The sequence below is a fragment of the Dama dama genome, chromosome 33 (genome assembly GCF_033118175.1).
Source record: "Dama dama isolate Ldn47 chromosome 33, ASM3311817v1, whole genome shotgun sequence".
Lineage (NCBI taxonomy): Eukaryota > Metazoa > Chordata > Mammalia > Artiodactyla > Cervidae > Dama > Dama dama.
The window spans coordinates 20,890,060-20,914,846 of record NC_083713.1 but is presented as its reverse complement, the minus strand read 5'-3'; the positions used below and the strand labels follow the sequence as shown (position 1 = coordinate 20,914,846).

Sequence of the window (24,787 nt, the reverse complement as noted above, 5' to 3'; positions counted from 1 at the left end):
TCTCCATATTTTGGAGTTATTTCTTTGCTGATTTTTTTTCTGTCCTTTGCTTGAGTTACAGCTAAAAGAAATTTGTATCATAAATTAAAGTGCCCCCAAGTGAAAATGATGTATAGATTCAATCCACATCTATTTATAAACTTTATTTTATTAAAAGGTGAATGAACTTCATTTTAAATCACCTACTATCTCAACATGTATCTTTTCACTTTAGAATATTAGATTTTCTGTGTCTACATAGTTTAAACATATTTCAATCTCAGACAACTTTATTATATTTTAGGTTTTATTTTAATCAAACATGAACACTGTTTTTCATTGCTGGGCTATTTACTGTTGGGATGCAAATCACCTCATACATAAGGTTTCAGTAAACTTTTTTGGTAAAGGGTCAGCTGGTAAATATTTTCGGTTTTATGAGTCATACAGTTTGTGTCAAAATTATTCATTTCTACTTTTGTAGCATGAAAGCAGCCATGGAAACATTATATAAACAAGGACTATGGCTATATGCCAATAAAACATTTTTATGGACAATTAAATTTAAATTTCATATAATTTTTATGTGTGACAAAATATTATTCTTCTGTCAAATTTTCTCAAGCATTAAAAAGTGTATGGACACGTTTGTGAGCCATACAAACACAAATGATGGGCTGGATTTGACCAGTGGGCCATAGTTTTGACAACTCATGTATTAATACTATGACATACATACATACTCTAAATATTTTCAACATAGTGTTTCTATCCATTTCTATTGGAAAAGAATGAACTTTACAGTGTTAGCAGACAGAAATCTCGTTTCACAGGTAAGCTTTTGACAGTTTTTAATTCAGCTATTTATATATTCCAACACTGTGTATCAGGATGATAGGGAGAAAATAACTGTCTTTCATTTGAGTCAAAGTGGTTTATGTTAATCACATATAGAAACAAAATTGGATTAATAATGCTTCTATCTCAACCTCAAAGGAGAACTGGAAGAAGTAATTAGTGATTTTCCATCAAAGACGTAAAATTTCTACACAAATGTGGAATTTAATAAGGCACATGGACCTAGCTTTAATCAAACCCAATTAGGAACGTCTAGATTCCCACAAAGGAGACTGCAGGGTGATTGCTGACTTTACTGGATCTCTTTGCTCAACACACTCAGTGAGTGCATTTAAAATATAATTTGGTTTGCACACAGCTTTCCCACAGTTTATCACATAAAATGAAGAACTGTAAGATGATACAAAAGCATCTATAAAATCTTCATCCACCCACTCCCGACCATGCACCCTGAAAAGCACAAGTTGAAGACTAAAAGAATATTATCAGCCGGTTCTCCCTTCAAAACCACCAGTGGAACCCCAAAAGGCCTCTAGCTGTCCCCTTACAAAGACATGTCTCCAAGCGTCAGAGGAGCCATTGGTACACATGAAGCAGAGCTGACCTCTCAACGGCATAGGGGTTAGGGGTGCAGACTCTCCGCCCACTCGAAAATCCGAGTGCAGTTTATAGTCTGCCCTCCTTATCTGTGGATTCAGTCAACTGTGAATTATATAATACTGTAGTACCTACTGATGGAAAAAAGAACCCTCATATAAGTGGACCCATGCAGATCAAACTCGTGTCATTCAAGGCTCAATTGTATGTTGAATTTTCAAATTTAGAAAATTTCAAAATTCTAGAAAACAACCCTTTAAGTCATTACTCTGGCATCTGTCTTCTTGATCAGCCTTTCCTCTCTTCTGTACTCTGCTTCAGCCACTGTTTAACTCAAAAACCTCTTGAACATGGTTTGAACTACAAACCAGGGACTGAACTTCAAACCACGGATGATTTATTTGCTCTCTTTGCCATTGGGAACATGAGGTTTGCAGTGGCCTCTAGACACCACACATGGGTGCTTGCTAAGAACTAGATGCTTTCTCAGTGGCGCCAAAATCTTGGCTCTTCTTTTATGATTTTACCATGAACTGTAAAGTGGAAACTCCTATACATATCAAGTGTGAGTATAAAGTGACTAGTCCTAATTTGGGCTGGGCTCCACATGTTCCTATGCGGTAAAGGAGCCATTAGGTGTGACTTGGTGGTTTTGGAGTCAAACTCTGCCGCAAATCTTGAGTTTAATTCTAGTGGAAAAATCTCAAACATCATAAATTTCCTTGCATGCTTCCAATTAGATATTTTGTATTTGCTTTGTTGAGTCTAATTGTTTCAATTCTCTTCATTCTTGGCTTAGCTACGACTAGGATCATGCCAATAAAAAACTGATCTAGTCTCCAGTGGGATATTAATTTCATTTCTAAAGAGCATTAGATTTTAAAATTCCAGATTTCCATAGTTTTCCACAAAACACTCTATCGGACGCTGAAGCTTACCTTTATTAAAGTCCTTACTGGCAAATAATTTTACAGATGTGCAATGTATCATAGAAAAATAAAGTAACTTTCCTAAAAGTTGTCAGGGAAACATAAGTTCCTTGAATTCAAATATTTTGCTTATTCCTTTGAGTTTTTCCCCATTTAGATTTTTAAAAATCACTTTAAATTATTGTTAAGTTAAATAGATTTTCCTTAAGGCTGAGTCTAATCTCTCTGGACATTACAGAACATTTCAAAAACACTGTTAGAAATAGTAGAAAGGTTTTTCCTCTTTAAAGTTTTATACTAAATTTTCATCTTTTACCTTAAAGGATATCCTCTTAAGTATAGTTTCCTCAATTGCAATTTGACTATTTTCCTCTTATCTTCTATTTAAAATGATATTTCAGATGGTTTTGGAAATGTTCACCATTTCATCAACTATTCAACAGGAGTCACTTTTCATTTTTCAGATGAAGTTAATTCTACAGCATGAGCTTCAGAAACAGACTTAAAAGTCAGTTCTTATACTCAAAGCTTAGATCACTGAACCATATAGTCCTGTAAAGAATATAGAAAATGACGTACATAGTAAAATAGCTTCCTTAAATACGTCTGTATGTATCTCTAATGCCCGTAAAAAAGACAAAGTTCTCAATTTTTAATTCATAAATTAGCACTAGTATTAATATTCAAATATATCCAGATTCAAAAAATGATTAGATATTAAGTCTCTTACTAGATCAAGGATAAGAGAAGGTGATACACAGATACCTAAATTTACAAAACTTAGGGAAGAGAGGAAACTGTTGTTATGTAGAACTAACCAAAGAAACATGGAGATGAACAACATGACCTAAAATATTAATGTTAATCTAAAGACTAAACCGATGAAAGGCAGGCAAGAACTAGAATTCTGAGTCCTAATTGCAGTGTGTCTTTCTAAGTAGTAAACTGAACAGCAACTATTCTATTCATTCTTTCCATCAAGAAATAAGGATTTCTTGGACATGTACCACAAGCAAGGCACTGGAAATTCAGAGTCACATGTTGCCCTTCATGGACTCAGGACTGAACAGGAGCTCCTAATCTGTAAGGACAAGGCATCTCCTACCATGTGTAATGAAATACTTCTTATTGCCCAATTCAAAGCTTCAAAAGGTTTCTTAACTATACTAACAAAAAAGTATCAAGTGTCCATAGCAGTTGCTTTGGGTGTGGTATAAAATGACAACTTTCCAGTCTCAGTGGTTAAGGGTAAGATGCTTTACTGCGTTCAGATGTGCCAGTTACTGCACCTGGGACTAGAAAACTGTTTAGATGTATTGAGGTAAATTCAAGGAGGAGAAATATATGTCTTGCCTGACGATAAAAACATTGGTTTTTGTTTCTGGATCCATCACTGAAGCATTCTACTTGGGCTCTTGGTGCTTCAGTGTCCTCATCTATAAACAAAATAATTGGATTCAATCTTTAAAATTTCTCTCTAGAATTTAATTCAGGAATTTTAAAATGGGAAGAAGTTGGTTTATTCACCTGCCTGATATGAACTGCATAACAATGAGTTCTAGGGTTAAAATAATCAAGGAACTATGATAAGCAGAAAGAAAGGAAACGGCATAGAGCATTTGCTGCCAAGAATTAGAAGCCAGACAGAAGACAAAGAACAGTCCACAGCAACCTGGCTGCACAATGCTTGAGCTGCGTTTGTAGCACATGCATCTTAACCAAACCAAACTCTTGACTATATAATCCCTTCCTGTTGAATCTTTCATCTAGTCTTGTCAGTTCTACCTCCAAAATATATCCCAAACTCATGGATGTCCCTTCATTTTCACAGTGACCATATTATCAATGTTCAAGCCAACTCATCTTTCACATGGGATAAGGAATAACCCAACTGGTCTTCCTGCTTCTATACTTATCAATCTAAGTAACTGTTTTTCCAATGAAAAGTTCAGATTTTTATTAGTTTCTCGAACTGTGGGTCATACTCAACATATTTTAATTCCTCCATGTCTTATTGCCAAGAAACAAGTTATTAATATGTCAACTTTAAAAATTAATTTTGAAAAACTTTTTTATTTACAGATGAGTTGCAAAAAACTCATTGCAAAAAACTCTTCACTCAGCGTTACCTAATGTTAGCATCTTATACATAACCCTAATACATTTATTGAAACTTAGAAATTAACCTTGATGCAAGACTCTTTTACTAAACTACAGACTTGACTCGCATTTCACCAGTTTCTATTCCAAGTTCCTATCCAGAATATCACCTTGTATTTAGTCCCCACATCACCTCAGTCTCCTCAAATCATCTCTGACATATTTCTGAGACATATTTTCACAGTCGTGTCTTATTTTTAATAACTTCAACACTTTTGAAGAATGCTAGTCAGGTTTTGGATCATTGGAAAAGCAAGAGAGTTCCAGAAAAACATCTACTTCTGCTTTATTGACTATGCCAAAACTTTTGACTGTGTGGATCACAACAAACTGTGGAGAATTCTAAAGAGATGGGAATACCAGACCATCTGACCTGACTCCTGAGAAACCTGTATGCAGGTCAGGAAGCAACAGTTAGAACTGGACATGGCACAACAGACTGGTTCCAAATAGGAAAAGGAGTACGTCAAGACTGTATATTGTCTCCCGCTTGTTTAACTTATATGCAGAGTACAGCATGAGAAACGCTCTACTGGATGAAGCACAAGCTGGAATCAAGATTGCTGGGAGAAATAACAATAACCTCAGATATGCAGATGACACCACCCTTATGGGAGAAAGTGAAGAACTAAAGAGCCTCTTGATGAAAGTGAAAGAGGAGAGTGAAAAAGTTGGCTTAAAATTCAAGATTCAGAACACTAAGATCACAGCATCTGATCCCATCACTTCATGGCAAATAGATGGGGAAACAGTGGAAACAGTGTCAGACTTTATTTTTTTGGGCTCCAAATCACTGCAGATGGTGACTGCAGCCATGAAATTAAAAGGCGCTTGCTCCTTGGAAGAAAAGTTGTGACCAACCTAGACAGCATATTAATAAGCAGAGACATTGCTTTGTCAACAAAGTCCATCTAGTCAAAGCTATGGGTTTTCTAGTAGTCATGTATGGATCTGAGAGTTGGACCATAAAGAAAAGTGAGCACTGAAGAATTGATGCTTTTGAACTGTGGTGTTGAAGAAGACTCTTGGGAGTCCTTTGGACTGCAAGGAAATCCAACCAGTCCATCCTAAAGGAGATCAGTCCTGGGTGTTCATTGGAAGGACTGATGCTGAAGCTGAAATTCCAATACGTTGGCCACCTGATGTGAAGAACTGACTCATTTGAAAAGACCCTGATGCTGGGAAAGATTGAAGGCAGGAGGAGAAGGGGACGACAGAGGATGAGATGGTTGGATGGCGTCACCAACTCAATGGACATGAGTTTGAGTAAACTCTGGGAGTTGGGGATGGACAGGGAAGCCTGGTGTGCTATAGTCCATGGGGTTGCAAAGAGTCAGACATGACTGAGCAACTGAACTGAGTCAGGTGTTTGGTGAAATGTCCCATGCCCCTCAATTTGAGTGTTTCATATTTTCTCATGATTAGACTGGAATTATATGAATTTGGAGGAAGGATATCACAGAAGTGAAGCACACTTGGTCTTCTTATTCTCCAAATATACCAAGCTAGGTTCTACTCCAGGCTTGTGTACTAGCTGCTTCTTCAGCCTAGAGTGTTTATTCCCTTAAGTTTTTGTATGGCTGACTCTTGCTTGTCATTGGTATAACTGCTCAAATGTCATTACCTGTATAGTTTATTTCTTATTTCTCTCAGATCACCTTCCATTCACCTTGCAGTTGACACTGAACAACAGGGGTTTAAATTGTGAGTTCTCACTTACACAGAGGTTTTTTTCAATAGTAAATAGAACAGTACCACTCAAGCCCTGGTTGGTTGAATCTGCAGATGCAGAGTAACCCAGGATACAAAGGAAGAAGCACAAGCTAGAATCAAGATTTCCGGAAGAAATATCAATAACCTCAGAAATGCAGAGGACACCACCCTTATGGCAGAAAGTGAAGAGGAACTAAAAAGCCTCTTGATGAAAGTGAAAGAGGAGAGTGAAAAAGTTGGCTTAAAGCTCAACATTCAGAAAACTAAGATCATGGCATCTGGTCCCATCACTTCATGGGAAATAGATGGGGAAACAGTGGAAACAGCGTCAGACTTCATTTTGGGGGGCTCAAAAATCACTGCAGATGGTGACTTCAACCATGAAATTAAAAGAGGCTTACTCCTTGGAAGGAAAGTTACGACCAACCTAGACAGCATATTTAAAAGCAGAGACAAAAAAAAAAAAAAAAAAAAAAGCAGAGACATTACTTTGCCAACAAAGGTCCGTCTAGTCAAGGCTATGGTTTTTCCAGTGGTCATGTATGGATGTGAGAATTGGATGGTGAAGAAAGCTGAGTGCCAAAGAATGGATGCTTTTGAACTGTGGTGTTGGAGAAGACTCTTGAGAGTCTCTTGGACTGCAAGGAGATCCAATCAGTCCATCCTAAAGGAGATCAACCCTGGGTGTTCATTGGAAGGACTGATGCTGATGCTGAAACTCCAATACTTTGGCCACCTCATGTGAAGAGTTGGCTCACTGGAAAAGACCCTGATGCTGGGAGGGATTGGGGGCAGGAGGAGAAGGGGACAACAGAAGATGAGATGGCTGGATGGCATCACTGACTCAATAGGCATGAGTTTGAGTAAACTCGAGGAGTTTGTGATGGACAGGGAGGCCTGGTGTGCTGCAATTCATGGGGTTGCAAAGAGTCGAACACGACTGAGCGACAGAGATGAACTGAACTGAAATAAATAAATGAATATCACACAGACTCCTAGACCTCAGACTTTAGAGTTTTAAGACACTTTAATCATTTCTACTTCCTCATATTATAGATGGGTTAAGTTCCAGAAAGGTGAAGGGCAGGCAAGCTAATCACTTAACCTAGTCACATAGCTAGTTAGTGGCAGAGTCAGTGATAGAATCCAGGCTATTTGATTTATAGTTTAAAGTATACTCCATACTTCTTTGATATTTTTGAATAGAATTTTAGTTTTGACTTTGGCTGTTACTGGTTTCCAATCCATTTTTTAGAAATTATTTTTTATTTACTTTGGCTGTGCTGGGGTTTTGTTGCTGCAGGAATAGGAACTACTCCTCAGCGTGGTGGATGGGCTTCTCTCATTGCCCTGGTTTCTCTTGCTGTGGACCACGCGCTCTAGGGCACACGGGCTTCAGTAGTTGTGGTTCCTGGGCTCTAGAGCACAGGCTCTATAGTTACGGAGCATGGGCTTAGTTGTTCTGTGGCGTGTGGGATCTTCCCAGACTAGGGATTGAACCTGTGTCTCCTACACTGGCAGGCAGATTCTTTACCACTGGGCCATCAGGGAAGCCCCTTCAATCCATTTTTTGAAGTCAGTGTGTTATAATAAGGATGAATTTATTCTAATCTTTCCCTGCTGTTGTGTGCACCCGAGCTGTTAGAGAAACTACTATAGCAACATAATTTGGTGCCACTGCAACTTGCCTCTAGCCTTACCTGGGTTTCAAAGCTCTCTAAAATATTTCTGTTTATTCCTACTCATCTCTTTTTTTCCATCTGCATTGCACTGTCCCAAACTTTCATAATTCACCCCAAGAATATTTATTAAATGACTTTACCTTCAATTTCTCATGAAAATGGGAGCACTGCAATAAATAACTTCTCAGCTTCCCACAATTCTAACTGTAAGTGTCTCTTTATTTTCTTTGGTACTTCCTTTCTTTGTAGTCTCAATTTGAACCTATTATACATTAAGTTTTCTATTAAAAAGATGTTTTTATAGAGTAAGTCCTTTTCTCCTTCTTGGAACTCTTTTTCCCTTGAGTTCCCTTTCTCCATTACCTACTACTTATCTTCTTACCTCTCAGACCACTTCTCAGACTCTTTCTCTGAGCTAATCTACTGATGAAAATGTTTCACTCTGAGATATGGCCATTTTCTAATGTTTAACATACACACTCTCTCTCTCTCTTAAATCTTACTCATTCTATATCTTTGCATAATACTTATAGGTATGGTCTATATCTCCTATAGGGATGTGAAGGTGATCAAGCTACATTTTCAGCTCTCATATTTCTATCTGAACTTCATATTTAGATTTCCAACCATACAGTTATAGGACAGGTCTGCTTATCACATGGTGATTGGCCACTCAAAGCACTATTTTGACCACATCTTACTGAGATTTGCCTGGAAATATGTCTTCTACTTAAATAAGCTACAGGATATATTATACAACACAGAGAATATAGCCAACATATAGTACATAACTATACATGAAGTATAACCTTTAAAAATTGTGAATCACTATGTTGTACACTTGAAACTTACATAATATTATAAATCAACTATACCCCAATAAAAATAAGACAGAAAGAAAGGAAGGAGACAAGGAAGAAAGGAGGAAAGAAGGGAAGAAAAGAATCTGCAACAATTCCAGTAGGATCTGCTGGACTTTGCCAAAATTAATAAAACTAGTTGGAACTTTGATAAAATTGATGTAGAGGAAAAGAACACATATAAAACTCCAAATTAAGTGCTGGAAATATTTGTCCTTTTCCCACCACAATTTGTTATGAGTGAAAATTGACATGGTTTGCATCATTGCTAAATGAACTCTGAAGAAGTTTCCATATTCTGACCTGAGCAAATGAGTACATTATAAGAACATCAGAGGGACAGTGATTCGATTGATTTCAAAATGTTCTAAGAATGCATGAATCAGGTACATACAAAAGATACAAAGATCTAAGACTGCATGTTTACCTTGTACTTCTGATTCCATGTTTTCACTTACAAAATTCTTAAAGTTTTGCCCATTCCTTTCAAAGTGCAAAACAAACCACAAGAAGGAATCCTTTTTGTCCTAGTGAATGAATATTACTTTGTAATTCAGGAGAAAATATATTAAGGCAGGAGACATTTGATCAGATAGAGAAGGACTACGAAAACAATTTAGTTAAGAAGACAGTACTTAGAGAAATTAAAGAAAAGGAAGGGGATAGATTAATGTCTAGCATAGATTGGCAAAAAGATTTATGCTGAGATTGCTTTAGTAGCAGATGTCTGGTTTGTGGCATTGAATTCCAAGTTTAAAAACAGGCTGAACAGGAAGGATCAATGAGTGATCCTTGCTTTGGGTGTGGAGTTGGAGATTGATAGCACCCACCCATGTATTTACCAACCTGAGTTTAAGGGCATCATCATGCTGAAAGGGAGTCTGGTGCTTGTGATGTAAACAAGATTCCTGAAAATGAAAGGAAAAACACTAATTTTACAACCCCCACAAAATGGGTAAAACATTGATTAGATAAAAGACAATGTCTGTCATGGGAAGAGATAATTAATAGCTCTTGAAGGAAATTCTACATCTTAGTAATGGCTGGAATTTGTGAACATTGATATTGTTGAAATAGCATGATATAAGGGGTAAATTATCAAATAAGGAACAGAGAATCTAGGTATCAAAACAAAGAAAATGCACGTTCCTATCAACCAGAGATGCATTACCTAAACATCACTGATTTGTTCCACTAAACCTAACATTCAAAACTGTGAATGAAATATAATATAAGCCCAAAGTTTAAAAAAATATTTGATGTTCAGGCTTTTCTTCTAGTTTGTATTTACTTTAATGCTGATTCGAAGTAGAGTTTTTCTCCCAACTTGTCAATCAGGCTATCTCTCTACTTTCCCTTTCAGTTTAATTATGTTTATTTTATATACAACTCTGAGATGAAGTGTAATAGAAAACAAAGAAAAGACAAAGGAAATTAAATGACTAATCACCTATTTAAATTAGACGCTTATCTCCTATCTCTTTCCTTCTAGTTGGCTGGCATCTTTGCAAAACAATAATGCCACAATTAAGCTATTCTGTTTGTTTCACTTCTGGCTAAGTAGAAGCATCTAGGAAATAGATGTCTCCTAACACATTTTATGTGGCTTAATTTATGCATTTGAACTGGCTATTTTCTTAAAATGGGGAGATTATAAAAGTTTTAATGCACCACCTTTGATAAATAAAATTTCAAATCTTTTCTAGAACTCAGACATAATTTGTTCTTTTCATTCCATGAAACGTTTTAAAAAGTCAATTTACTAAAGAGTCAAGCTTAGTAAAATTAACTGTTTGCTCAACCTTTCCCTACATCATTGATTTGTGCCTTCTCTCTTCTCTAAGGAAGAAGGTAGAAATCCAACTTTTTTTCCATTTATTTTTATTAGTTGGAGGCTAATTACTTTACAATATTGTAGTGGTTTTTGCCATACATTGACATGAAACATGAATCCAACTTTTGAGAAGGCAGGTTTGTTTCAGAAAGGGCAGGGTCTTTGCCTCTTAAAGCAAATCTTCAAGGGACAAGTGAAAACACAGCTCTGAGATGATAATTCTTACAGAAGAAATGGAAAGTTCTCCCCAAATTACTTGATTAGTTCTCATAATACCAGCATGCTGTGATTAACCATTTGGGGAAAAGAAGTGTATTAACAAATGTGATTAAATAAATATTTATTGAACACCTACTTCAGTATGTGCAAGATACTATAGCGAAATACCTGGATAAATAAAAGAAAGACTTTGTTATCAAAGAAGTCATGGCTAGTGGGAGACTTAACCATTCACATAGATTTATCTATCTCTATCAAAAATTTGATAAGGATAAACAAAATATACCCAGAGACATAAGGTCAGAGAATTATCTTCCTTAAGATGATTTATTTGGCAAGTGGTAGAGGTGGGTGTTGACTCCAGATTTAATAATTGCAATGGCACCTCTTCACAACTTAAAAAATACTCATCAGACATGCATGTACTGGAAAGAACCCCATTAAAATGGTAGCAGGGAGATGGGAGTTGGGGTGTGGGGGAGGGAAACAATGAAATTAGATGACACTGTTATGTGATTTACATGGAACAATAATTAGGGGGGAAAATTCCAGTTTGTAAGCAAGACAATGGTAGCACATTATACACGTGTGTATATTTACTATGTGTGGTAAGTGGCTTCAGTAGTGTCGGACTCTGCGACCCTGTGGACAGCAGCCCGCCAGGCTCCTCCGTCCATGGAATTCTCCAGGCAAGAATACTGGAGTGGGTTGCCATTTCCTACTCCAAGGATACATAAACTCATATATATATTTGGCTTTCCTGGTGGCTCAGACAGTAAAGAATCTGCCTGCAATGTGAAGGACCTGGGTTCTACCCCTGAGTTGGGAAGATCCCCTGGAAGAGGGCATGGCAATCCACTCCAGTATTCTTGCCTTGAGAATCCCCATGGTCAGAGGAGCCTGGCAGGCTACAGTCCATGGGGTCTCAAAGAGTCAGACACAACTGAGTGACTAAGTACACACATATGTGTAGTATTTTCTTGGTTCTAGTGTGCATGTTTTTCCAATTAAATATTTCTGAATTCAAGACTCATCTTCTAGTTATCATTTACATTTAAGCTGTTATTAAGTTGATGCTACTTCTCATAATCAATGACATCGTCGATGAAGAAACCTTGGTTCTGCTACCCACTAAGCATGTGATCTGGGCTCTCTGAGTCTCATCTCAGCTTCCTTATCTACACAATGGGAGTGACAGTATCTCACAGAGTTTATGGAGATTTATCAGATAATGTATGTTACTGAGCAGTGCCTGGCACACAATAGGCCCACAGCTAAAGTCACAGTTATTGTTGCTTTTATTGTTGCTGATGTATGTCAATTCACAGACTGAGCATCATTCATGGTGAAGCATCTACAAAATAACTTCACTTTCTGTCAGAATGTAATCATTGTACACAAAACATGACCATACTCTAGCCACAAACCTACTTCCTGAAAGAAAGGGATTATGATAGGGGTTGTAAAGAGGAGGCAAATTAGACAGGAAGGACTGCCAAGTGCTGAAAGCCTTCTTTTGGAACGTGACCTCTAAGAGAGGAACTCTTTCTCTGAAAGCACCCAGATGCATCATAAGAACATGTCAATTTTCCATTCTGTGGAAGGATGAGCAAATTGTGGCTTCTTTCTCATCACTGAATTCAATAGTGAGAATAATAGGATGACAGTTATCCGATGACAATGGCAGCCATGAATGGGAAAAAAGTTTCAGAAGAAAAGCAATTATATTTTGACCACAGAGGAATGATGAAAGTATAGGGCTACTACAAAATTGCCAAGGTTACCTAGCAACAGAGTAACATTTTGTTATTCTTGTTAGAAAATGGCAATACAGAATAGCAAGAATAGGATGTGACACTGATCTCAGGAGGGCTAAAATACATGACTATTGTCAATGAGTTTATAATTACATCAATATAAAGTGGTGCTTTGTGGCACACACCTCAGGGGATTAGTTGCATGAACAGGTGTGTGTGAATGTGTGTGTGTTAAAATTTTACAGTCAAGTCTATAGGAAGGAGTGAAAGTGAAAGTTGCTCAGTCATGTCTGACTGTTTGCAACCCTGGAATTCTCCAGGCCAGAATACTGAAGTGGGTTGCCATGCCCTCCTCCAGGGGATCTTCCCAACCCAGGGAATGAACCCAGGTCTCCCATATTGCAGGGAGATTCTTTACCAGCTGAGCCACAAGGGAAGCCCATAGCAAGGAGGAGCAACTCAAATATAAAGAATTCAGATAGAATGGGGGAAAAAAAACCCTTAGGTACCACCCCCAGATAGAATATGAAAGATAAAAAATTAAAACTCGAGACATTCTATATAAACCAGATGTGAGTTGGCTAAATACAAGAATTTTGCCAGTAATATTTACATTTTAGAAGGCAACTCCTAGAAGTTGCCTTCATTTTCTCAAAAGAAAATTAATTCTTCTAAGCTGTGAGGTATAGGGGTAGTGATTTTAGCACCTGTGAGGCAGGCATTTTTTAAGTAGAAAATCTCTGCAACAGCTGAGATGAGATTACAGTCCAGTCTATTCTTCTGTCAAAGTCAGGGAGTCAGGTGAAAAATTGACTTCTTTCAGAAAAGGCTAATACAGTCTAAAACAGCAGCTACAGAATAGCATGAGCTATCTGTCAATCTGAACCAGCATGATGAAGATTATTCAAAAATCAATTAAAAACAAACTCACATACATAATGCATTTGCTACCCAACTTTGTCCTGTTTTTCTGAGTTCATAATGAAGGGAGTTATTCTTTAAAATGCAAAAACTCATGTCTTTAATCTTTGGAGAGCTTGTTAGATAGACAATGAATTTCTACCAAGTGTAGTTCACAGAAGACTTTAGAAGGAGAGCATTGGTCAGACAGATTTCAGTGTAAGTCAAAAGGAGATTTTTCATGAAAGTGAAATAATCTCCATCTCCCCCTGTTATCGAGTCCAGGGTCTCCTGAGTCTTAAAAACTTCACCTTTATTATTCTTTAGTTTTCTTCACTGTGCTAAAGCAAATACAAACCAAATTCTCTCATTCATGTCTAGAAGGGCTCCAGCCACATATGTATGCTCTTTAGTCAGCAGCAATAGACAGCCACTCTATAGTTCCCATGCAAATCTCTAAGCACACTGAATCTCTACATCTGGAAAATACTGCTTGCTGCTTGAAGCATCACTCCAACTGTGCACTGCTGGCAGGCTTCCTGCTGCTCAGACTTTGGCTATTTCATTGGGAGAACCCCATGTATGGGTGCAAGGATGCCCAGAGGGAGTCCTGGAAAATCCTGCGGCGCTCCCCAGCTGGGCTCCCTTTTCAGGCTGTCCAGCTGGTATGTGGGCAGTGTACCTTAGCTTGTCTGGGGGGATGAGAAACCAGCCCCCCGTGCTGTCTCAAGACTGGCAAACTGTTCAGTACCCACCTGCCCTCTTCATGAGAATTCTTGAGTTTACTGCTTCTTAAATGCTTTCAAATTGCTCATTAACACTTAGTTCTAAGTATGGTAGGTTTCACTCAAAAAAAAAAAAAAAATACTGTAGTTTAAATGGGTATTATTTAACTCTGAGAAAATGGAATTGTTAAATTTAAGATGATCTTATTATATACCAGCTATGGAAAGAGAAGTAAAACTAAATTTTCTTGACTAGTCACTGAAATTTGAGTGGACCTAAAATTCATTCCTGAAACTCTTCCAGAAGCCAAAGCTCAGGAAGCTTGTTAGATCTTATAAAGAAAACCAAAGTTGTCTTCCAAACTTCCGCCCTGGCTCCCTTAATACTATTCTGCCTCAGTAGGCTTGACTGCTGGGTTTCCCTGATGGCTCAGATGGTAAAGAATCTGCTTACAATGCAAGAGACCAGGTTCAATCCCTGGGTCAGGAAGATCCCCTGGAAAAAGGGGATGGCTACCCACTCCAGTATTCCTGCCTGGAGAATTCCATGGACAGAAGAGCCTGGCAGGCTACAGTCCATGGGTTCACAAAGAGTCAGATACAGTTGAGCGACTCACAGTTTTCTTCTTCAGGCTTGACTCCATTTCCAGGTACAGGGCTTAGACCTGATACAGCTAAACCAATCAGAGTAAACCTGTTCCCTTGACACCTTTATTAGTTCAGGTAACTCAGGCCTAGGCGATCAGCACAAGACCTTTTTCTTGTGAAGTGGCTGGGGAAGCCTGCCTCTTCCCTTACCTTGGGTGTGAATGAGGAGCAGCGTCTGAGGCTGATAGCCAACCTGAGGGAAGGCAGGAACTTGAAGAACCATCTCTCAAAGGTTCCTGTACCCCGAATCTTGCCTCAACCCCCACACAATCTCTGGATGAAGATTTAGCCTTTTGAGCCCCAAATTCCCATTTACTGGTTAATTCAGTTTGGGTTGAGTTTTTTGCTGTCTCCATCCAAAAGCATTTCAGCTGGCACAATTTAAGTTGCAATCCGAGCGCACACAAACTTCTCCTACCTTCTGGAGTCATTCTTCCCTTTAATACCGTAATTCCAGCCCTCATCCCGGAGACTGCTAGGAGTGCCGTGTGGTTTCCAAATGCTCTGAGGATGGCTAGGAAATGGTTCTTTTGTGGGGTGTTCTCTCCTCACTGTCTCTCTCATGGCTGGGGCCCCTCTCATTATCCAAGTTTTCTCTTTCTCTCTTTAGTTTCAGGATGACAACTCTGTTTCTAGGACAACTACAGCCCCAGCCAGGAAGTTCCAAATTAGTTACTATAACAATCTTTACATTTGTGGAAGACAGCCTTTTATTTAATTACAGAGAGAATTACTATCTCTCCGTAATACCTCATTACCTGAATACGCCCACAACCTCAAAAGTACCACATTAGCACCAAGTTTTGGGCCTTATCTTGCTTAACCAGAGATCCATTAAAATATTTCTCTAAAGAAATGGACAATTTTCCCCAAAGAAGTTGCACTCACCCTCATTAATATAGAATACACTTCAGTTTTTTACACTATTACATACATTAAAATGATGCAAAAAGTAGTGATTATGGCAGAACGTTTTCTAATGCCTAAAACTGCTCAGGCATTTTATATTAAAATGAATAAAATTTGCAAAAACTAATAGAGGGTATGAGCTATGTCTTGTTGACTAACTTACAGAACAGTTCAATGATGCAGAAATTTAATAAATATTATTTAATGCTTAGATATAAAATGAGCAAAACAACTTATTTTACTGTGATATTCTTTTGAACATAATTTAGTAGGTGCAATTCTTTCTGTACTTTCTATTACGTTATTTTTTCATTAAGAAAGGCTTTTGTTAAATCTCCCTACTCACCAAAATGCCTTTATCCAATTTTATTTTTGCATTTCATCAGCTAAGTTCTAGACAAGTAAACATCATTGAGGAAGTATTTGAGTCTGGAAGATAGTCTTATGATTAATATTATGCTTTAATTAAGTTACATTGACATTCATAATAGATCTCTATCTGGCTAACAAAAACTAATATTTTCTTGGATAAAGAGCAATGCAAATTACAGATAGACAATGATCAACTACTTGTGTTTGATTTTAGCACTTCAAATAAAATGGATCATATTCTATGGGGAAATTATAGAACTAATTATGAAGAGTAATGATGCTCTGAAAAAATACAAATTTTCAGCAGGAGCTAATTATAACAGTTACTGATAGGTCTCAAAATTTTAATATCTAAAACTTTTCATGGTTGGGTTGGAATTTTATGTTGCAATTTTCTCTGTAAGTGCCACCATGATTGAGCAGCTTCCGAAATAACTCAGTGCGCAAAGTAACAACATAAATTGATAGGATAAGACACCAATGCGGCTCATGATGAACACCATTCCAATAGGTTCACTTCTGAGCATCAACAAAACTTAAGTCAACCCAGCCCCAATAATGCAAAGCATCTTTCTTTCCCTACAACCACTAAACCACTAATTAATCACAGGTAGTATAAACAAGTAGAATCACAGCAGAGCCTGGGCCTTCTGGGCTCATTACACTGTGCTATCAAGTCATCTCGACATTTCCTACACCCTCCACTACACTCATGAACTTTCATGAGTATATTTTTATACATACCACACTTGACCTTAATCAATTTGATACAGACACAGTTTGATATTCTTTTTGTTCCTCAAACATGCTGAACATGATCCTGCCTTGGGGATTTTTTTGTAGCTGATCTCTACTAGAAGACTCTTCCAGCAAGGCTTGCTCTGCTAACTCCCATTCGAGTCTTGGAGCAAATATCACATTCTCGGAGTCTTTGCCTGTTGGTTCATTCTAAGTTTGTACATGTTCCACATGCACAATCACATTACCCAGCTTTTCCTTCTTCTGTAACTAATAGAATTAATCTTTGTTTCTTTGGCTGTCATCTCTCTCCTCTTTCACATTCTAGATGTCAGTTTCCCCAGAGCAGAGACTTTGTCTTTTTTGTTCTATATCCCTAGCATTTAGCAGGTACTCAAAAATATTTGTTGAGTGGATGAATGCAAAAATGAAATGAAAGAAAAATCACAGGGTTGCAGCTTTAGAAAGGAGGAAGGGGTATCTCATTACTTAGGTTTTAATTGTAGGGAGAGTTTTATGAACTGGTTTTATGGTTGGGGTTATGAAAACCCCTTCTCAAGCGGCTGGCCAGTTACTCTGTAAAGCTTCAAGGATGGAGCCTGGGAGATTCACCTCAGCCCAGGAATAACCCCATCAATTAGACTTCTCTTTCCTCTCAATATATTCTGGCACCAGAACTAATGGAGAAACCATTCAACTGTAAATTGATTTGTAGTGGGTGAATGATTGGAAAACACACAAAGCCTACAGAGGCAAGAGCCTTATATTTTGGACTTTTTGAAGCATTCTACTGCTTTTTCAATATCCTGCACTTGTACCTATTAAAAGGGAAAATACTGAAAGTATTCTTTCAATATTTTACTAAAAGCTCTACTCCCCCAAGTATACAAGTCATTTTTAATATTTTCCTGGAATAACCTATTGATTTTTAGGCAAGGAAACACAAGTAGGTTTTATTCTTTTACTTCAATTTCCCTAAGGCCCAGATGGTCTGAAACCTATAAAATGGTCAGAATGTGAACCCTTTCTTTCAAACTCTACTTGTCTCAATCTGTACATGGCTTGCACACCCAGGGTCTTATATTAGTATGAGCAGATATCAGAATATGGAGAAAAGCCCTGGGAAAGCTCACCTGAATGTGCCAGAAACATTTGAACAGATATGTGTACATGTGGGAACATTTACTTCCTGTCTTGTTACAAAAAGATTTAAAGCAGTTGATACTAAAAGACACAAATAAACCCTCATCTTCCACCAAACTAACAAAATAAAGGATGGCAGGAACACAGAAACACTGTTAGGAAAGATGATTTCTCTGTGTCTGAATGGTTTATTCATTTATCCATCCATTTGTTGAGCATCTGTTCGTTAAAGAAACGTTATAAGTATTGGAAATGCAGTTTTTCACCCAAGTGCTACTGTGAGAGGAGGAACTGAGATTCAAACATAAGTAATCTGACAATATCATAGTAGACTCTGTGGCAAATGTACTTCTTCAAAATTATCACCATGTCAGCCCTGTTCCACAGCAGGAAGAGTAGCCAGAAGGGACCCAAAACTCTGAGCCAAAGTCAGTACTTTTCAAACTCAAATGTGCATAAAGAAGGCTGAGCTCCAAAGAACCTATGCTTTTGAACTGTGGTGTTGGAGAAGACTCATGAGAGTCCCTTGGACTGCAAGGAGATCCAACAAGTCAATTCTAAAGGAAATCAACCCTGAATATTCATTGGAAGGACTGATGTTGAAGCTTAAGCTCCAATACTTTGGCCACTTGATGCGAAGAGCTGACTCACTGGAAAAGATCCTGATGCTGGGAAAGACTGAAGGCAGAAGAGGGGGATGACAGAGGAAGAGATGGCTGGATGGCATCACCAATTTGAGGGACATGAATTTGAACAAGCTCCAGGAGTTGGTGATGGACAGGGAAGTCTGGCGTGCTGAGGTCCATGGGGTCACAGAGTTGGACACAACAGAGCAACTGAACTGAACTGAATGTGCATAAGAATTAAGTAGGAGTCTCATTAGAATGCATATGGGGTTCAGTAGTCCAGGGATGAGGCCAGAGACACTACCTTTCCAATAAGCTCTCAGGTGACGCTTATGCTGCTGTGTGGACCACACTTTAAGGAACAAGGGCTTAGTGAGGAAGACATACTGACCAAACTGGCTTTACAGCCACTGATCCACTGCCCTCTTGTGGCTCCTGAAGTAATTACCCTCTGCGCTAGCAATTTCTTTAGTCTTGAATTTAAATTATTCTTGCAATCATTCTCTAGTTTCTCCAGGTAAATGCTTTGCAAGCTTTAGTCTTCTCAAAACACTTTCATATTTTTCCTTATTCATACACCACTACATATTGCCTCATAATTTTTAACAACCATGCATAACCCTTTCTCCAAACTAATTACTCTTTTACTTGATTTTGTTTTCCTTAAATAGATTTGCTTTCAAAGGAAATTTCATATTATTTCCTAATTATCATTACCTCAAATGGAAAGACCAATTTTTAAAAAGCCAATTAATTCATTGTTGGCTGTTCTGGGTCTCCACTGCTGCCCAGGCTCTTCTTTAGTTATTGAAAGCAGCGGCTACTCTCCAGTTTCAGCGCATGGGCTTCTCATTGCAGAGGCTTCTCTTGTTGCAGAGCACAGACTTCAGGATTTCAGTGATCGCAGCACATGGCCTCAGTAGTTGCGACTCCCAGACTCTAGAGCACAAGTTCAATAGCCGTGGCTCATGGGTTTAGTTGCTTCATGGCATGTGGGATCTTGAATGAAGCCCCGATTGGGAACGAACCCCTGTCTCCTGTATTGGCAGGTGGTTTCTTTACCACTGAGTTGCCAGGGAAGCCCCAGGACCAATATTGTTTATCACAAATAAAAAGTAACTGAAAAACTATTTGAAGGGAAGACAAAACAATGTTTAAAAGTCCAGGTGATGTCCTTTAAAGCTCTAAGCCTGTCTTTATTAAAGGGAGATTTACACCTGTTAGAAAGTGTTACAGACTCAGAGCATTAAACTGGCTTTTGCTCTGATTCTATCAGAAGGATTCAGGCCTCTGTAATTCAATGTCATTTAAGGCGGTAAACGTGTACCACCTAAATCATCTTGTGGGGAACCAGCTATAGATAATGTGTTAAGGGTATAGTTTTTCTTCTGTGTGCAGTGTCATCCGTCCTTGAGAAGTGTATTTAGAGGTCTAAGTTAATCAGTGCCACAGCAGAATTGATCTAAAGCGAAAATGTGGTAAAGGGCTTACTCTTACCACTCCTTTCTGCATAACCAATGGCATGGAGGCATTTTGGGCTCTGAAATCAAATAGACTTAAGTTTATTTCTGTGACAATTCACCATCTTTTTTCTGGATATTACTAGAGTTTCCACCTGTACTCATAAATAAGCTTGTTCTTTCACTCATTGAGATTTACAGTATAAAACTTTGGGGAGGGTAGTGGACAAATTCTACTTCCCTTTAGATGATGAATCAAATCAATCCTGAAAACTCACCTCCCTTTAGCAGTGAACGGTTCGGCAAGGAAAGATTAGCTGGTTGACGGCTGTAGAACCACAGTGAGATAGCCTTTCTTTCCTCTCAGATAGAAATGAAATGTGATTACTTCTGGGTACTGTAGGCAACCATAGCCCTTTTCACTAGGGAGAGTAACAAATCTTAGGGTGAAGCAGATTCTGTCCATCATGGAGCGGAAAGATTCTAGCTCCTTAAGGACATTGTCAACTGTTCAATCAGCCACCCCTCAAGTCTGCCCTGACCATCCTCCTATGTGAGGTAATTGATTTCCTTCCTGTTTAACTGTTTAGTTAAACATTTAAACATTCCTGTTTATACATTTAGTTTCCAGAACATGTAATCAATAGCATGCTGACACAAGGAGGTACAAAGGAATATGAGCCATATATATTTTTTTTTTTTGGGTGGGGGAACTAGAACACATATAAAGAATTTCAATACCGGAGCGTTTTAGTATAAGTAAAAGATGACACGGCCATATTCTGATACTTATTAAGCAACTAGTATGAGCCAGACACTGGCCCATGTTTTAAATATATTATCTCATTTAATGGTTTTAACATTAGGTAGGCATTGTTATCCATATTTTAGACCTGAGGAAATTAAAGCCTGGACAGCTGTGTACCATCGCCAGTTATACAGTGAATGATTAAAGAATACAGCTCCTAACTTTACACGTTTTCCATAGAATGACTGCAAGTAGAAAGTTAGATAGAGATCAGTGTAGCAGATTAGCCAGCCAAACAGTGGAAATAGAGTGGCTTTGAGTTCAGCTAGGCCAGACATCCGTTTCTATTGTCTCATAATTTTAGATAAGTTACCTTTTTTTTTTTTTTTAGTTACCTAACTTTTATAAGCCTCAGTTTTCTTATTGGAAATATGGGATAATTATACCTACCTCGTATGGGTTTAACCAGGATGGGTAAGATAATATAATGAGACCACGCTACTCAAATGGTAGCTGTGTGATGATTTGGATACGGGAAAGGCTTGAAAAGGAGGCTGTTGAAATATCACTCACATTACTGTATGGGAAGCCACCCTGAGTTTGGGTAGGGCTAATAATCATTTTTAAACTGTTTTTATTTTGCGATATATTTGATTCACAAGAAGTTGCCATCAATCTCCATTTTTAAAGCTTATAGTGCTAGAATTTTCCTGTATATCCTGCCCACTTTATTCTTTACCTAAAAAGTTTAATTCAGTAGCCTTTGAGAGATACAAAATAAAAAGTTCAAATGTACCTAGACTGATTTTGAAGCAGTGGATATTTGAAGATCAACCGTCAAATCCAGGTGTCCAAAAGCTCAGAACTCCCATACACTCATTCTGTCGATATCCTCTCACGGTAGGAGCAGAGGTCATCTTCCCATTGAACTGGTGAAAAACTGAAAGGCAGAGGCCAGAAAGAAAGGTAAGAACTCAACAGAACTCTCTGCAATCCCAGCCCAGGGCTGATGCACTATCCCGCTGTTGCAAAATAAAGGAGTTTTCCACTCGCACCTTTTTCATTTATGAAATAGGATCTTCTACAGACTGTGTGAAAAGGAGTCTGTGCCTTTCACCCTGGACGGACTTCTTGCCCACTTTTCGAACTTGCTCACTCTTGAAAGTACCCTTTTAAGTCCTGGGAAATGATTCTGTTTTCTCAGTTGACTACTGCGGCCCACAGAATGTCTTCCTGCTCCCTTCAGTGACTCAGCATTTTACAGAGAAAAATTGTTCTGGAAAGAATGTTAAGACAGGCCACACTGCTGTCTACAGGAAAGAAAGATCAAGTGCTGCCTCCAGGGGAAAGTGAAACACCTTACTTAAAGACTCAATGGAAAAACAACAGATGATGGAAATCCTGCGAGGACACGGTAATGGGGAAAGCAACTGCAGAAGCTCTCTCAAGTATGAGCAGGTACATTTATTGGTACCAGGAGCAAGAGGGCTCTGCTCAAGTGATCAGAAACTGTTGTTGCAGGGAAGGCAGAGTCTGCACGCCTTTGTTCTAATTTTGGACTTTGTGTTCACTTTTCTGAAGTTGAAAGTTTGTAAGTATAGGAGCTTGTGAAACAACTTGATGCAACGTAGAATTTGAGCTTGTAAAATTACAGAGAAACAAAAGTCACTCCTACCTGCCTTTCTGATTTGTCCACTTGAGATCAAAGCAGTTGGCCTGTTTCCTGAGAAAACAGTTCATGTTAGGGTGTTCCCAGTGTCACAATGGATCTTGTCAGAGCAGCACATGAACCCGGAACTTGGACTCTTGTCATTTTTCTTTAAAACAAAGAGTGGTGGGGAAAATCTTCCATTTGTCATGTCATCACGTCATCATCAAGTCACCAACTCTTGAATCTCTGTAAATTGTTCCAGAAAAATAGATGAAGGTAGAAAACTCTCATGTTCATTGTGTTGATTTGAAATCATAGCTGTAAGTTCCTAACACAAATTTGCTTTTATGCATTTATCTATCCACTTATTTATTCTCTCCCCTTCCTCATATGCTTTGAAGGAGCACATAAAAATGAAAATAGAAAAAAAGGAGAAAGTCAATGCCAGAAGAAAATCAGAGATCAGTTCAACAAACAAGCATCTGGACATTTGTTGGAGGAACACCATGTATTTGGCCTAAGGCTTTACAGCAGCTAAGACAGAGGGTTATTTGTGGTCTGTAATTTTTAAATTGATGATACAAATTATAATATCCATAAGATTAAAACAAACCCATTGCTTAGAAAGATCATGATGACTTTTCACTTGGGAAAAATTCCCTTTTATAGTGTAATGATATGGTGAACAACTGTTTCAACAGTTCTTCTACATTTAATGCAATAGGGCTCTTACTTATAAGATTCTTCACTGCAAGCTCATGGTTTTGGGGCTAAACTCAGCTCAGCAAACGTAATTTTGTGAGGAGCTCGGCAAGGTGGTTGTAGGATACAGATGTAAGGATCAATGATAAAATGTTAAGTCCCAGAGAAATAAACTATATGGCCATCTGGGAATTTTATCTGAATATATAGTATATATTCAGATATAATAATACACATGAATATAATATATAAACATATATAAAGTAATCAAGCTCTTTATCTGTTTGGGACAGCAGAGTTCAAGGTTATCTTCTGTGGAGAGATGCTCGAGTATAGATAATCTATGAGGACAATGAAGGACACATCTATCAGTGTCAGCTGAGCTGGTGGTAGAATTGACATTTTCTTATGAAAATTAAGGAGTCTAATCCAGACAAAGTTCTGGATAAGAGGCCACATACCTCTGGGTAGAGGTGGACATCACTGTCTCAGACAAAACAGAAACAGACTCCTTTTTCTTCAATGCTAGAAATTAGGAAAAGCTAATTTCAAACATTTTTACGTTTCACCATACCTTAATTTTTTGAATTTAAGGTAATATATGGCTACTTCCACAGGGTTGGGAAGATCCCCCGGAGAAGGGAGTGGCTACCCACTCCAGTTTCTGGTCTGGAGAATTCCAAGGACTGTATAGTCCATGGGGTTGCAAAGAGTCAGACATGACTGAGCTCACTTTCCTGATGATGGTCACTTCCAAAAATTTAAAAGATACAGAGAAGCATAAAGAAAAAACTAAAATCACCTTTCATCCAATTTCTAGAGATAATCAACATTGGCATTCTATTATCTATTTTTCTTAAGTACAAAATTGAGATTTTACCGTGCAGCACTTTTTCATTTAATATTACATTTTAACATTTTATCATACCATTACATATTCATAAAACCATTATTTTGTTTTATTATTACCTGATATTTCATGGCATGGGTAAAACATAATTTATTCAGTCATCCTACTACTTGGAGCATTTAATTTTTTTCCCAGACATTCTGGTCAGGGGATTACACCTTACTGGACTTTTACAGAGATACAGTTTTTGCAGTTACACTGCTTGGGTTCAGGTCTCCGTTCAACCACTGTGTGACCTTGGGATAGTAACTTAATCCCTCTGATTCTGTTTAATCATCTGTATAGTAGGGCTAATATTAGTGCCTGTCTCCCAGAATTTCTGTGATGGATGATGTCTGTAAAAGAGCTGCCACATAGGAAGAGCTCACTGAAGGCTAGTTATTATTACGATCATCTTCTAGAGGGGTCTACCAAGAGTTGCAACATCAAAAATCTAAGTTCAGGTTGCAGTGTAACTAATGTAACTACAAATTAAATTGGCTGATCTATTCTGAAAAGATATCACATAAAGGAATCAAATGTTTCAGGAATATAAAGAACTGAGGGTTGAGGGCCATGGAAGTCCAATGGATCAGCAATAACTGACAAATACCCTTGGGAGACTCAACTTTACTGAGTCTATCCCATTCGTAGTCATTCTTCTTAACTACCAAGTAATAGAGTCATG

General features: G+C 38.0%; 1 long non-coding RNA gene across 1 annotated transcript in view; it reads right to left on the bottom strand.

The window, feature by feature from the left end:
• Positions 1-24,787, bottom strand: part of LOC133051039 (uncharacterized) — a 49,286-nt gene that overhangs the window by 18,100 nt on the left and 6,399 nt on the right. The window contains exons 2-4 of the long non-coding RNA XR_009691755.1: positions 22,533-22,754; positions 21,654-21,797; positions 9,625-9,686 (exon numbers count right to left, since the gene is read on the bottom strand). This is a non-coding gene — a long non-coding RNA (uncharacterized LOC133051039). The remainder of the gene's footprint in view (positions 1-9,624; positions 9,687-21,653; positions 21,798-22,532; positions 22,755-24,787) is intronic.